The sequence below is a fragment of the Cebus imitator genome, unplaced genomic scaffold (assembly GCF_001604975.1).
Source record: "Cebus imitator isolate Cc_AM_T3 unplaced genomic scaffold, Cebus_imitator-1.0 Scaffold130, whole genome shotgun sequence".
NCBI lineage: Eukaryota > Metazoa > Chordata > Mammalia > Primates > Cebidae > Cebus > Cebus imitator.
Genome location: NW_016107445.1, coordinates 4599736 through 4611779, shown reverse-complemented (window position 1 = coordinate 4611779; position 12044 = coordinate 4599736). Strand labels below are relative to the sequence as shown.

Here is a 12044-nt window from a genome sequence, read left to right as displayed (position 1 = left end):
CTTATAGAGAAACAAAGGTAAGATTTACATCCAACTTTGCCTCAGAAACCATGTAAACATGGAGAGTGTTGAGAGAATCAAACCAGCAGCCTAGAACTCTGTACGGACAGGGGTCCCCAGCCCATGGCCTATTAAGAATGGGTTGCACAGCAGGAGGTGAGCAGTGGGTCAGCAAGTGAAGCTTCATCTATTTTTATAGCCACTCATCATGGCTAGCATTACCTCACAAGCTCCGTCTCCTGTCAGATGAGCTACAGCATTAGATTTTCATAGGAGCATGACCCCTATTGTGAACTGTGCATGTGAGGGATCCAGGTTGCACATTCCCTATGATAATCTAATGTCTGGTGGTCTGAGGTGGAGCTGAGGTTGTAATGCTAGCACCAGGAAGTGGCTGCAAATACAGAATAACATTAGCAGAGAGGTTTGACTGCACAGAGGACATAACAAATCAATTGCTTGCACATTCATATTGAAGCACTATCAGTGAGTGACAAGTAACAATTAAGCTTCATCTAGTGGCAGTCTTTATAGTGGCAAGTGAGTTGATGTACTTCAATTATACAGTTGCATCTGGTGGCAGGCTTTAGCTAGAATCCAACACTTACTTTAGCCTGAGTAAGGCCTGCTCATTATTTTATTTCCCCCTTCCATCCATGCCTCTTTCCTACACTGTGCACTTGTCTCAGTCACAATCTTGGTAAGCCCACAAGCTAATCCTAGCTTACATGAGTAAAAAGCAAATGTCACTGGAGAGCTTCATCAAAAGAGGGAAAGACACAATGATGAGACAGCAGAAGACTCTAAGACTGCCAACAAGAAGAAAGGTACATTTAAAAGAAAATACCAAGAGTCTTACTTAAATTATGGGTTCATTGCAACTGGCGATTGACATTCTCCAAGCCCACTTTGTATATGTGGTGACCGCTATCTAACAAAGCCGTGAGACCTTCAAAACTAATTTGTACCAGGGACACCAGGCACCCTGCATTAAAAGACTTTGGAGTTTTCAGAAGAAAAAAAAAAAACATGACTACAAAGAATAGAAGCAATTATTGAAGGCCACTACATCATCAAATGTGCCTGCACTGACAGAATCATTCCTAGTGGCTAAAGCTAGGAAGTCTAAAATGGTTTGACTGTATCACCACCCAAATCTCATCTTGAACTGTAGTCCCCATAATCCCTATGTGTCATGTGAGGTAATCCCAATTACCCAGTGACAGGTAATTGAATCATGAAGGCAGCTACCCCCATGTTGCTATTCTTGTGACAGTGAATGAGTTCTCACGAGATCTGATGGTTTTATAAGGGGCTTTCCTGCCATCATGTAAAGAAGGACATGTTTATTTCCCTTTCTGCTATGATTGTAAGTTTCCTGAAGCCTCCCCAGCCATCCAGGACAGTGAGTTGATTAAACCTGTTTCCTTTATACATTACTCAATCTCGTGTATTTCTTCATAGCAGCATGAGAACGGACTAATAGAGTAAATTGCTGCCAGGTAGTGGGGTGCTGCTGTAAAGATATCCAAAAACGTGGAAGCAACTTTGGAACTGGGTAACAGGCAGAGGCTAGAACAGTTCAGAGGGCTCAGAAGAAGACAGGAAGATGTGGGAAAGTCTGGAACTTCCTTAAGACTTGTTGAATGGCTTTGACCAAAATGCTGATAGTGGTAAGAACAATGAAGTCCAGAGTGAGGTTGTCTAAGACAGAGATGAGGAACTTTTTGGGAACTGAAATAAAGGTGACTCTTGCTGTGTTTTAGCAAAGAGACTGGAGGCATGCATATTGCTCCTACCCTAGAGAGCTATGAAACTTTGAAAAAGTATGAGATGACTTAAAAGTATCTAGTGGAAGAAATTTCTAAGCACCAAAGCATTCAAGAAAAATTTTTTGCAATCTACCCATCTGACAAAGGGCTAATATCCAGAATCTACAAAGAACTAAAACAGATTTACAAGAAAAAAACAAACAAACCCATTCAAAAGTGGGCAAAGGGCATGAGACACTTTTCAAAAGAAAACATATATGAGGCCAACAAACATACGAAAAAAATGCTCATCATCACTGGTCATTAGAGAAATGCAAATCAAAACTACATTGAGATACTATCTCATGCCAGTTAGAATGATGATCATTAGAAAATCTGGAGACAACAGATGCTGGAGAGGATGTGAATAAATAGGAACACTTTTACACTGTTGGCGGGAGTGTAAATTAGTTCAACCATTGTGGACGACAGTGTAGTGATTCCTCAAGGACCTAGAAATAGAGATTCCATTTGACCCAGCAATCCCATTACTCGGTATATATCCAAAGCATTATAAATTGTTCTGTTATAAAGACACATGCACATGTATGCTCATTGCGGCACTGTTTATAATAGCAAAGACCTGGAACCAACCCAAATGCCCCTCAATGATAGACTGGACAAGGAAAATGTGGCACAGGTACACCATGGAATATTATGCAGCCATAAAAAATGATGAGTTCGTGTCCTTTGTAGGGACATGGATGAATCTGGAAACCATCATTCTCAGCAAACTGACTCAGGAACAGAAAAACAAACACCGCACATTCTCACTCACAGGTGGGTGATCAATGAGAACACATGGACACAGGGAGGGGAGCATCACACACTGGTGTCCGTTGGGGGGAAATAGGGGAGGGACAGTAGGGAGGTAGGGAGGGATAATGTGGGGAGAAATGTCAGATATAGGTGACGGGGGGATGGAGGTAGCAAATCACGTTCCCATGTATGTACCTATACAACAATCCTGCATGATCTGCACATGTACCCCAGAACCTAAAGTACAATAAAAAACATTAAAAAAAAAAGAGGTGACTTAGGTGCTCTTAAAAGCATTTCATTTTATGTATTCACAAAAATATGGTTTGGAATTGGAACTTCTGTTTAAAAGGAAGCAGTGCAGCAGAACACAAAAGTTCAGAAAATTTGCAGCCTGACGACATGATGGAAAAGAAAAGACCATTTTCTCAGGAGAAATTCAATCCAGCTACACAATTTTGCATAAATAACCAGCCAAATGTTAATCACCAAGACAATGGGGAAAATATCTCCAGGGCATGTCAGAGGTTTTCACAGCAGCTCCTCCCATCACAGGCCAGGAGCATAGGAAGAAAAAAATGGTTTCATGGGCTGGGCCCAGGGTCTTGCTGCTTTGTGCAGTCTTGGGACTTGGCACCCTGCATACCAGCCATGGCCAAAAGGGGCCAAGGTACAACTCAGGCCATGGTTTCAGAGAGTGAAGGCCCCAAGTCTTGGCAGCTTCCACATGGTACTGAGTGTGTGGGTGCCCAGAAATCAAGAATTGAGATTTGGGAACCTCTGCCTAGATTTCAGAGGATGTATGGAAACACCTAGATGTCCAGGCAGATGTTTGCTGGAGGCATGGAGCCCTCATGGAGAACCTCTGCTAGGGCAGTGCAGAAAGAAAATGTGGGGTTTGAGTCCCAACAAAGAGTACCCACTGGGCACTGCCTAGTGGAGCTATGAGAAGAGGGCCACCATCTCCCAGACCCCAGAATGGAAGATCTACTAACAGCTTGCACCAAGCACCTGAAAAAGTTGCAGACACTCAATGCCAGCCCATGAAGGCAGCCAGGAGGGGGGCTGTACTCTGCAAAGGCACAGGAGTGGAGCTGTCCAAGGCCATGGAAGCCCATCTCTTGCATCAGTGTGACCTGGATGTGAGACATGGAGTCAAAGGAGATAATTTCAGAGCTTTAAGATTTGGACTTGCATGGGACCTGTAGCCCCTTCATTTTGGCCAATTTCTCCCATTTTGAACGGGTATATTTACCCAATGCCTGTATTCCCATTGTATCTAGGAAGTAACTAACTTGCTTTTGATTTTATAGGCTTATAGATAGAAGGAAATGACTTGCTTTGTTTCAGATGAGGCTTCTGACTTGGACTTTGAATTAATGCTGGAATGAGTTAAGGCTTTGGGGAACTGTTGGGAAGGCATCATTATGTTTTAAAATGTAAGGATATGAGACTTGGGAGGGGCTGAGGTGGAATGACATGGTTTGGCTGTGCCCCTACCCAAATTTCAACTTGAATTATAGTTTCAATAATCCCCATATGTTGAGGGAAAGACTCAGTGGGAAGTAATAAATCATGGGTGCAATTACCACCATGCTACTGTTATCGTGATAGTGAATGATTTCTCCTGAGATCTCTAATGGTCTTGTAAGGGGCTTTTCCCTTTTTGCTTGACATTTCTTCCTTCCATCATATGAAGAAGGATGGGTTTGCTTCCCCTTCCACCATGAATGTAAGTTTCCTGAGGCTTCCCCAGCCAGGCAGAACTGTGAATTAATTAAACCTCTTTCCTTTATAAATTATCCAGTCTCAGGCAGTTCCTTATAGCAGCATGAGAATGGACTAATACAAAGCCCTTTACTGTTGAAGAGATGATCCTGCTGGCTACCAAGACATCTGTCATAAACTCTTAGGAGAGGCTGCAGTTCAAAAGGTGGTATGTGTTCCTCTTTCAGCTAACACCATAACTAGATGAACTGATAAAACAGCAGAAGATACTGAGGCACAACTATCAAAGAGGATTAATGAGTCACTGTGGTATGCAATCCAGGTTGAAAAGTCTATCAATGTTGACAAGGCAACAAGGCTTATTTTTGTGTAACATAGTTTTCATGAAGATGTACATGAGCATGTGTGATATGCACTTTTATTGCCAACCAATACCATAGCTGCAGAACTATTCAAGTCTTTGAATGATTACATACCAGAAAAGCTGAATTGGTCATTTGTGTCAGTATACACACAGACAGAGAGGCTTCTATTACTGGATATCTTTCTGGTTTCATGACTTGGGTCAGACGGCTGCTTCTGCATGTGAGTCCACACATTGTGTCACCCATAGAGAAATGCTGGCTAGATGAAAAATGTCACCTGAACTTAGCAACATTTTGCAGGATATAATAAAATTATCAACCACATTAAAGTACATGCCCTTAACTCACATCTGATGGCGCAGCTCTGTTAGAAGATGGATGCAGGGCACACACATCTTCTCTTATACACAGAAGTGATTGCTTTCTAAAGGCAGATCTCTGGCCAGGGTTTTTTGAGTTACAAGAGCCACTCCAGAGATTTCTTTTAGAAAAACAGTCACCACTGGCAACACATTTCAGTGACATAGATTGGGTAACAAAACTTGCTTACTTACATGACATATTCAACCTGCTCAATGAACTCAACCTGTTCTGTCACTTCAGGGGAAAATAACAACTGTGTTGAAGTCAACAGATAAAGTGGCTGGACTCAAAGCCAAACTAGTATTATGGGGGCAATGAGTGAACATTGGAATTTTTGACGTTTCAAACATTAGCAGAGATGTTGAAACAGACTGAGCCAGGGCCTTCTTTCTCCCAGCTGGTACATGGATCAGCTATCTCAGCTTTCTAAAAAGTTTGAGCATTACTTCCCAACCACAAAAAAACAAAAACAAAACAAAACAAAACCTGAAATGGGAAATGAAATGAATTGCGACCCATTTGTAAATTGCCAGCTCAATCAACTTTGTCCACACTAGAAGAGAATCAACTCCTCGAGACTGCAAATGACAGTGGCCTTAAAAATATGTCTGAGACCACTTCAAATCTCCATACACTCTGGATTAAAGTCAAGGGAGAATATCCTGAGATTGCCACAAAAGCACTGAAAAGCCTGCTTCTATTTCCAACATCCCATCTTTGTGAACCAGTGACAGCAACCAAAACGAGAAATAGAGATTCTGTAGAAATAGGTTTCTGCAGTGACAGCAACCAAAACGAGATTACAGAGTAGAATGCACATAAGCAGCAGACTTTGGATGTCACTGACTCCCAGCACTTCCAGAAAAGACTGTCTAGTTGCAGGAAAACAAGCTCCAGCCTCCCACTGATTCTACATTATGGCAAGTTGTTCAATTATTTCATTGTATATTAAAATTTAATCATAATAGAAATAAAGTATACTATAAATTTAATGTGCTTGAATCATCCCAAAACTACATCCTCTCCCCAGGTCTGTGGAAAAATTGTCTTCCCTGAAACCAGACACTGGTGCCAAAAAGGTTAGGGACTGTTGCTGTACACTGTGAAGTTATCTTTCAAAAGTGAAAGAGAAAGACTTTCATAGACAAAAATTGAAGGATTGTGTGGCCAATATACCTGCTTTGCAAGAAATGTTGAAAGTCTTCAGAGAGATGCGAAATGGCATAGGTCAGAAACTCAGATCCAGACAAAGAAAGCAACAGCATTGGAGGAGAAATAAGTGAAGATAACATTTTTAAAATCTTTATTATTCTTATTCTTAATTGATCTAAGAAGTGACAGTTTTTTAGTAACACCAACAATGTAATCATTTATGTATGTTTCTGTGTATTTGTGCGTACATGTATATATGTGCCTATGTATGCTTACAAATAAGTGAAATGACTGATAACAATAATACAAGGGATTAGAAGGAAGATGGAAGAATTAGAAGTATTTTGTTATTATATGGCACTTATTATAAGGCACACTTCACTACCTTCAGGTGTATAGGGTTACTTGACAGCAGACTTCGATTAGTTGCAAATGTATATGAAAACTGTAGGACAACCACTAAAGAATATAAGAAGAGAAGTATGATAAAGTAAAAAGAGAAAAATGGATCAATATAAAATGCTCAATTAAAATGACTGCACAACGGTAGGCTCATATCTATAATCCCAGTACTTTGGGAGACTGAGGCAGGAGGATCACTTAAGGTCAGGAGTTTGAGACCAACCTAGGCAACATAGTGAGATGCTCATATCTAGAAAAAAATAAAAATAAATACAAATGATAAAAGACAGAAAGTGTGGAACATTGCCCAAAAAAACCCCTACAGCTAAGCATCAAAATACATGAAACAAAAACTGATACAACTGCAAGAAGAAATAGATTAATCCACTAACACAGTCGGAGATTTTAACAAGTGTACGAGAAATGGACACATATAGCACTGTGAGTGGCCAAGGCAGGTGGATCGCTTGAGCCCAGGAGTTTGAGACCACCCTGGGCAACACAGAGAGACCCAATTTACTAATAAAAAGAAGAGGGAGAGAAAGGAAGGAAGGAAAGAAAAAAGGGAGGAAAGGGAAGGAGGCAGGGAAAGAGAAAAGAAATGGACAGATCCAACAGCAGAAAATCAGTAAGGATGTAGTTGATCACAACAGCCCCATCAATCAATTAACTGTAACTGACATATGTAGACTATTCATCCAAAAACAGCATTACATATTCATCTAAAGCTCACCTGGAACATTCACCAAAACAGACAACACTTTGGGCCGTAAGATACACCTTAAGAAATTAAAAAGATAAAAAATCATCCAATGTCTGCTGTCAGACCATAGTGGAATTAAACTAGAAATCAAAAACAGAAAGACAGCTGGGAAATCCCAAAATACCTGGAGATTAAATAACACACTGCTACATATGCATTTAAGTTAGAGAGGAAATCTCAAAAGAAATTTAAAAATGTCTTCAACTAAATCGGAAAGAAAATACAACCTATCAAAATTTGTGATATCCAGTGAAAGCAGTACTTAGAAATTGTTATAGCACTGAATGCGTATATAAGAAAAAAATCTAAAATAAATCATCTAAGCCTCTACCTAGGAAATTAGAAAGAGAATATTAACTAGAAAAAGTAGAGATAATTAAATCTGAAATAAGCCAAACAAAAGAAACTGCAAGTTCAATGTTTGAAAATCAATTAAGGCGCTCCATCACCAACAGGCTAAAGAAGAAAAATCATGATTATGTCAAATCGAGAAAATGCATTTGACAAAATCCAATACCCATTCATGATTACAAACTCTCAGCAAACTAATAATACAAGGGAGCATCTTCAATTTAATAAATAACATATACAAAAAACCTATAGTTAACAATATACCTTTCTCACAAGATCAAAAAGCATGCAAGGATGTCCCCTCTCACTACTGCTTTTCAACATCATTCTGGAAGTGCTAGCTAATGCAATACAACAAAAAGAGTAAATAAAAAGTATACTGATTGGAAAGGAAATAAGAAATAAAACTTTGTTCACAGATAACATCATCATCTTTATAGAATGTCAAAAAGAATCCACACAAAAAAATTCCTGGCTGGGTGCAGTTGCTCATGCCTGTCATCCTAACACCTTGGGAGGCCAAAGCAGGAGGATCACTTGAGCCCAGTAGTTCAAGACAAGGCTGGGCAACATAGTGCGACGTTGCCTCTACTAAAAAAAGAATTTTTTTTTTTTTAATTAGCCAGGCATGGTGGCACATGCCTGTACTCCCACCTACTCAAGAGGCTGAGGCAGAAGGATTGCTTGAACCCAGGAGTTGGAGGCTGCAGTGAGTTATGACTGAACGTACAATACACTCCAGCCTAGGCAACAGAGCAATAACCTGTCTCAAACAAACAAACATCTTGAAGGGGTGTCTATTGTACTTCTTGTTTGGATAAAGAGCTTGCGTGAGGCTTCTAAGGAGGCAAGTCTAATCTCATAGGGGCATGACACTGGAAGTCTTTTTCTGCCTCATTCTCCACATGGTCTCGCTTACTTTTAATCCTCAATTCTATGTTTTCTCTCCTTTTCTTCCCCCGGAACTGGCTTCTGTCCTTTCTCTTTTTCTGCTTTTTGTCCTTGTGTTTGTAATGATTATTTTTGTCTTCGAAGAGGTTGGAGTACTGCCCCGAACTGCCTGTGGAGAGCTCAGTAACTGCTTTCCCTCCCACTTTGAGGACCAGCTTCAGGGGCTTTTCCACTTTCTCTTCATTAGAGGTGTTTGTCTGACTTACGCTTCTTGCCCATGTCCGACCAGGCCCTGGTGCCCACCTCCCATACCAGGCCCAGGCCTTGCGGTGCCACTTCTAGTCCAGGCCAGGCAAGCTGGAGGGTAGGAGCAGGTCCTGCTAAACCTTGTGCTGCAATGCAGAGGGTTGGTGTGCACAGGGTGGCATGAGGCCCCTCTTAACAAGACAGCGCATGAGACCCAGCTGGAGCCTGAGAGCTTGAATCAACTGATGAGACAACTGCAGAGAAAAGACCCAAATGCTTTATTTTCATTTACTGTGACTGATTTTATTGCTCCTGGCTACTCCACGATCATTAAACACCCAATGGATCTTAGTACCATGAAAGAAAAGATCAAGAACAATGACTATCGGTCCACAGAACAACTAAAAGATAACTTCAAACTAATATGTACTAATGCCATGATTTACAACAAACAAAAGACCACTTATTATAAAGCTGCAAAGAAGCTGTTGCACTCAGGGATGAAAATTTTTAACCAGGATAGAATTAAGAGCCTGAAGCAGAGCACAGACTTCATAGATGACTTGCAAAAAACTTGAAAGCAGAAAGACAGAACATCATCTCATAGAGTGGAAAGCATAGAGACTGCTGGCTGAGAGAGAGAGAACTCTGGAGATGCCGAAGCACAAGACTTCGAGAGTCTCAGCAAAGAAAATAAAAAGAAAGATGAAGATATGCTTAAAGATAAGTTTAAAAGCAATAATTTAGAGAAAGCAGGCACAGCTTGACCACACTGTGAAGGAATCTAGAGGAAAGCTGACCGGTAGCTTGTTAACAGTCAATGGGAATTTGAAAGAAGAAAGCCAAATGGAACACGAAGATTAGAACTTCTCCATCCTGTGGATCCCACTGTAGGAAAGCCAGGCTACTACCCTGTGAGACTGGGAATGACAACTGGAAGACTTCAGTCCAAAGTGAATACTTTGCATGGGTTCAAAGAGGATAAAAGGTACAAAGTAACCACAGTGTTATATTTCAATTATGCACCCTAGAGTTCTTATGTACCACATTATGACTACAAGTTTACAAATATCAGCAAGGATGATTCAGATTTAATCTATTCAGCCTATGGAGAAGACTCTGATCTTCCAAGCAATTTCAGTATCTAGGAATTTTTGACCACACGCCAAGATTATCCATATGTTATGACAGATAGCTTACTGGATGTTTTAACAAAAGGAGGGCATTCCAGGGTCCTATAAGAGTTGGAGATGTCTTGGTTGAATTCCTTCACTTCACTTAGAATCAATTCATTTAAAAAAAAAAAAAAAGATAAAGAGTTGGAGATGTCATCACCTGAAAATGAAGTCCATACTAGGACACTTGACACAGCAAAAGAGATGGAGATTACAGAAATAGAGACGGCAGGATGTTTGGACTACACTACTCTGAAAGCAGTAACAAACTTTGTTGCTCCAGTTGAAGTTTTTGACTCTTGAAGAAGCTAAAGTATTCTAAACGAAACTTGATGAGACCACCAAATTGCTCAGGGAGCTCCAGGATACCCACAATGAGCATTTGAACACCAGACACTCTCCCAGTATGATGACTTTTGGGTTCCAATGCATCTTGCTGAACAGATAACCAAAAATCTTAAAAGAGCTTGCACAGCAAGTAACTCTAGGTGATATCGTAACTATGTATGGAGTTTGAAAAGCAATGGGGATTTCCATTCCTTCCTCCATCATGGAAAACAACTTTGTAGATTTAACAGAAGATCTTGAAGAGCCTAGAAAAACAGATGTTGCTGAGTGTGGACCTGGTGAGAGTTGAGGCTGCCTAGTATTTGATTATATATTCTGTACATACTTTTTCATTCTTAACTTAAAAACACTTTTCACAAGATATTAAATATTTGTAAATTGTGTTTTTAATTAAACTTCGAAAGAGTGAAAAACAAAAAACACTTTCCTGGAACTAATTATGGCAGGGTGGCAGTAATACAACATTAACACAAAAGTCAATCATTTTTCACTATGTCAACAACAAACAGATGAAATATAAAAATTAAAAATTTATTACCATTTATATTAGCAACCAAAAAATAAAATAGGCATAAATCTAACAACATATATTCAAGATCTATATGAAGGCAGCTATAAAAATCTGCTTTAAAAAGTTCTAAGAACTAAATATTTCATGTTCATGGATAGGAAGACTCCATATTGTGAACATGTTAGTTCTTTCCAATTTGATCTATAGATTCAACACAATCCCTAACAAAATCCTAGCACATTACTTAGTGGATCCAATGAATTGATTCTAAGTTTATATGGAGAGACAAAAGAACCAGAATAGCTATCACAATATTAAAGGAGAACAAAGTTGGAGTACTGGCACCACACAACTTCAAGACTTACAGTAAAGCTACATTAATCTAAACAATGTGTGGTATTAATGATAAAATATACAAATTAATCAATGCAAAATAGTTCAGAAATAGGGACACATAAACATAGTCAACTGATCTTTAACAAAGGAGCAAATGCAATACAGTGGGGAAAAAACACCGTTTGAACAAATGGTGCTGAACAACTGGATATCCACATGCAAAGAAAAAATAAGAATCTAGACACAGACCTTGTATTTTTTACAAAAGTTAATTCAAAATGCATCACAGAACTAAATGTAAAACACAAAACTATAAAACTCCTAAAAAAAAAAAAAGAAAAAGAAAAAAGAAAGAAAAGAAAAAGTAGAAAACCTAGCTGACCCTGGCTATGGCAATGACTCTTTAAATATAACATCAATTCCGAATCCATGAAAGGATGAACTGATAAGCTGGACTTCATTAAAATTAAAAAACAATGGCAGGAGAATGAGAAAACAAGCTACAGACCAAAAGTAATTATTTGTAAAAGACAAATCTGATCTAAAAAACAAACAAAAAAAAGCCTGTTATCCAAAATATAGAAGTTATAAGCCGGGCGTGGTAGCTCACGCTTCTAATCACAGCACTTTGGGTGGCCAAGGCAGGCAGAGGCCAGTAGTTCAAGATCAGCCTGGCCAACCTAGCGAAACCCTGTCTCTAACTAAAAATACAAAAATTAGCTGGGTATGGTGGTTTATGCCTATAGTCCCAGCTACTCAGGAGGCTGAGGCAGGAAAATTGCTTGAACCCAGGATACAGTGAGCAGAGATCAGGCCATTGCACTCCAGCCTGGGTAACAAGAG

The 12044-nt window shown here is 39.6% G+C and overlaps 1 protein-coding gene and 2 pseudogenes across 7 annotated transcripts in view; 2 read left to right on the top strand and 1 right to left on the bottom strand.

Annotated features, from left to right (window-relative positions):
* CEP85L (centrosomal protein 85 like) overlaps window positions 1-12044 on the bottom strand; it is a 239290-nt gene that overhangs the window by 34503 nt on the left and 192743 nt on the right. The gene's annotated exons all lie outside the window — the stretch shown is intronic.
* Window positions 7004-10749, top strand: LOC119473063 (annotated as a pseudogene).
* Window positions 8859-10749, top strand: LOC108312900 (annotated as a pseudogene).